Genomic DNA, 4,214 nt, shown 5'->3' on the forward strand with positions numbered 1-4,214 from the left:
GTTTGGTCTGTGAACACTTCTGGGACAAGCCTCTTCCTTTTCCTCTCTGGCCAACCTGAGCCTGCATGCAGTGGGCCTTCGGGTCACCCCAGGGACCTCACCACACCTTCTCCTCCCCCATCATGGCCAGAGCCTCCAGCCATCATGAAGCCTTCCAGTTCACTTTGGCCCAAGCACTGCTTCTGGACCCCGAGGGCTTCGACAGCCTCTTCAGTGTAAAGCGTGAGGTCTTTTCTTTTTTTTAATTTTTTTTAACGTTTATTTATTTTTCAGACAGAGAGAGACACAGCATGAACGGGGGAGGGGCAGAGAGAGAGGGAAACACAGGATCGGAAGCAGGCTCCAGGCTCTGAGCCATCAGCCCAGAGCCCGACGCGGGGCTCGAACCCGCGGACCTCGAGATCGTGACCTGAGCCGAAGTCGGATGCTTAACCGACTGAGCCACCCAGACGCCCTGCGTGAGATCTTTTCTAAATAGAGCTTTCCAGCTGTCACCTCTTGCCTCGTGTGTCCCTTCAAGTGCTAAGCTGTTGATTTCTTGTCATCTTGGCCTCTCCTATGGCAGGCACGGGAGGCCACCATGCACAGAAAGGAGTGCACAAGTGAGACATAGAAAGTGCAGTGATGGATACATCCCATTCCAAACCGAGTGAGACTCTTGGCATGTTCTGGAAAAGACCTCGGGTGTGCAAGTCGGGCGTCAGGTTCCCCAAGGCTCCAAGGAAAGAGATGTCCCCAGGCATGGTGGAGGGGTGAAGGCTCTTGGCCTCCCTTGTAGCAGCTCCCAATGCCGGCTGTGAATGGGGGACTGCCCTGTGGTCACATGAGCAGGACTCTGCCAAGGAAAGCAAGGGAAAGAGAGGGATTCTAGTCCTCGGGGAACTGGGAAGGTGTGTTAGTGCTGGGGAAAGAAGGTCCCTGCCTGCCTTCAGTGCACATTGCTTTTTTGAGTCTTGTAACAGGCACATGACAGTTATCAAGTCTCAGGCACCCACAGAATGCCGGGCGTGGGGCGGGGTGCCCTGACACATGGACAGGCCGTACCATGAGGCTTCTCAGGCTGCACACAGCAGAATCCGGGTGTGCAATCTGGGCTCCACACTTCCAAGCTATAGCCCTGTCATCAACTTTCTCTGAGCCTCCACCACGTCCTCTAAAATGGGGCCATCTGTTGCTACCTTAACAGGGTCGGTCCTATGAGGATTAATTTGGGCAATGTGACTGGCCCAGCCTATAGCAGGCTGCCAACAGATACGGTTTGAATCCATTTGGCTCTCCAGGTTAGACTGTGGAGTTTTGCACTGTTATCTCAAAGTCCCCCTTGAACCTAGCCTAAATCCATACTGTCACAATTCCAGGATGTTCCATTTAGACAACTTCAAGGAGCAATTGGAGTTGTTGTTGTTGTTGTTGTTGTTGTTGTTATTGTTGTTGTTTTTTGATAGCCACTGAGTGACAGAGAAACCAAAGAGGCCTAAACAAGCAATCAAACGAGGCAGGAGAGAATGATTTATGTACCTAAGAAGGCTAAGGGCAGACAGTTTTAGGCAAGGCCGTACCTGGGTGCTTGGTGACATCAGTAGCAATCATCTTTCCCGACCTCTTGGCCTTGCTTACTTTCCTCTGTGCTGGTGTCATTCTCAGCTGGGCTTTTCTGTTAGGAAAGCAAGATGGCCCCCAACAGTCACCTTCAGCCTCCCAACAGAAAAAGAACCCCTCATTCCCTATGATTCCAGCCCTAAGGTCTGGACCCACTGGGACCTGACTGGCACGTACCCAGTGCTGAGCCAATCACTGTGGCCAGGGAGGATGGCCAGATTGAGGTCGTGTGACCACCCTCCCTAAGGAAAAACTCCTGAGCCGTTCAACCTGATTTCCAGGGTGGGAGTGAACCTGAGAGAACAGAGGTTAGTGTCCAGTTGCTGCCCTCCTCTGTGCTTAATATCCTGGGTTGCACCTGCTCTTATCCTCTTCCCGCCACCCCACTGTCTTCGTGGCAGCACTTCTTCCCTTCCCCCACTGCTTTCTTCGGTACCATTTCACCCATACCAAAAAGGAACACGACTTCCTGTTTGAATTCAGGATCCGGGGCCCATGCCCAGCTTCAAGATTTGTTTTTTTGCGTCCCGGTATAATCGTTTATTCAGTCAACCAGTGTCCACTGAGTACCTACTATGTGCTCCCGTGAGTTTTCAGGGTCTAATTATTCTGGGTTTCTGGGGACAAATCCCAGGAGCCTTCCAAGGAAATGAGTTCTGTCTGAGCAAGCATCTAGAGGCTAGCTTCCAGTCCTTCGGTGCCACCCACTGTGTGGCCCCGAGGGAAGTCTTTCCCCTCTCTGGACTTGTGCTTTCTTATCTGCAAAATGAGGCACTGGGAAAGTTGAAATCCTGGAGCCCTCTCAGCTCTGACATCCTGTGTGGCTGGGTCTTAGAACAAGCCTCTCCAGCTGAGTCAGCCTGTAAGCACCATGGACAGTGACCACAACACTCCCTCTGCTGCCACAGGGAGCATCTTGTTTGCTGTCCCCGTGGGTGCCCTGAACTGAGTCCACAACCATACAGTTCTGTGTCTGAACCTTCCACTTCTTGGCTAATGAGAACACCCAGGGCAGAGGAGACCCCGCAATTTCTGTGCCTGTGTGGACCCCAAGGCTCTAAATTCCTGTAAGGTGGCCTAATGCTGCTGCTACAGAAATTCTCTTTTGAGGTGTTTGTGAATCCCAAGCCCTCCCACCACTGAAAGTCAAGTCTGGAACTCTGAAAAGAAAGCATAGGGAGGGAGGCCACATGGAGGAGAGGAGAGGATTCTATAGAGGTTGCTATATGTCCATGGAGTCCATCCTTCCTCTGCCTCCCTGTCCCTCCCTTCTTCTTCTCTCACCCACTCCCCTTTCTCTGTTATAGCCGAAATTGGTCATAGCCCCGTGGGAGAAGAAAGATGCCTGATGTGTCAGTAGGGAGGTGAGGGATCCTTTTGAGGCATGCCCAGTGGGAGGACTTTCTTTTTCTTCCGCTTGGGTCTAGTTTCTCTTCACTCTTTGAACACTTGGAGACATGAATTAATTCCCCTGGTCACTGTGTCACTCATTTGTCAGCTCACTCGGCTGCTCACCACATCCATGTGTTCCCATCTTGATTTAGCTCAGCCTTTTTTTTTTTCAAGCAAGAAGGGAGATTTCTTAGGAGAACATAGAGAGCCGAAGGACGAGTAGAGAATAGAGTAGCTGGTCCTCCCCAAAGATGGGAGCCAGCAACTGTTTAAGACATGAGAAGCCAAGCCTGCTGTACCTTTTCGCCATTCGGGGGTCACACATTCACTCACCTCTGCTCCTCTTTGTACATCACTAGACCCTTCCATCCTTTAAATCTCTTGGCTTCTCTCCATTTCCACTGCCATGACCCTAGTGTAAAGGACTTTTCTTTTTCTTTTTTTTTTTTTTTTGCCTGGGAAACTGATGCAGCCTCCTGAATTTTCTCCCAAATCCCACCCTTGCCCATTTCCAATCTGTGTCTCTCACTACAGCCAGAGGGATTTTTAGAAATGAGCAGTTTACTCAACAGATTTCACTGATCCTAGGAAAGACGTCAAAATCATAAGCACGGTGTGGAACTGGATTACCACTCCCCCACATTCAGTGGCCTGTATCGAAGTGCCCTGCTCGGTTGGAGGATTATACAGCATGGCCCATGTTGTACTCAGGCATGGCAGAGGGGCTGGTGAACAGTGAAAACAGATGTGAGCACACGCGTTAAGAACCAGTGAGTAATTTACCACTTTTCTTTTCCTTTTTCCACGACAATGGCAATATTCCAGATAAAGACAGACTGCTCTGTCAACCTGAGTCCAGAGGGGAGAGGAGACGAAGGAGACCCACATGTGCATGTAGTCTGAGACATAAAGAAACTTTATTGTAGGCCACTGAGATTTAGAGAATTGTGTGTTATGCAGAGTAACCCATCCTAACCTAACCGATACACATAATCCATGAACTCTTGCCCGTCGCCCCATTGCTTTGCTGAGGCACCACTGGCCTTTCGGTCCTTACACAAGTTGCTCCCTCCCACCTTACAACATTTGTCTGTGACTCTCTCTCTCCTGGGAAAGTTCTTCACTCCCATTGTTGGGCAGTTGACAGTTACTCACCAATGAGGTCTTGGCTTCACTGTGAAATACTCAGGAAAGGATTGCCTGGTCCCTGTTCAGAATACCTA

General features: G+C 50.4%; 1 long non-coding RNA gene across 1 annotated transcript; it reads left to right on the top strand.

Annotated features, from left to right (window-relative positions):
• Positions 1 to 1,705: 1,705 nt before the first annotated feature.
• Positions 1,706 to 3,927, top strand: LOC131518829 (uncharacterized). Its single transcript, XR_009265300.1, has 2 exons — positions 1,706 to 2,963; positions 3,580 to 3,927. It is a non-coding gene; the product is annotated as an uncharacterized LOC131518829 (long non-coding RNA).
• The last annotated feature ends 287 nt before the right edge of the window (positions 3,928 to 4,214 follow it).

Source organism: Neofelis nebulosa, chromosome 1 (assembly GCF_028018385.1).
Source record: "Neofelis nebulosa isolate mNeoNeb1 chromosome 1, mNeoNeb1.pri, whole genome shotgun sequence".
In the NCBI taxonomy this organism is placed as follows: Eukaryota; Metazoa; Chordata; class Mammalia; order Carnivora; family Felidae; genus Neofelis; species Neofelis nebulosa.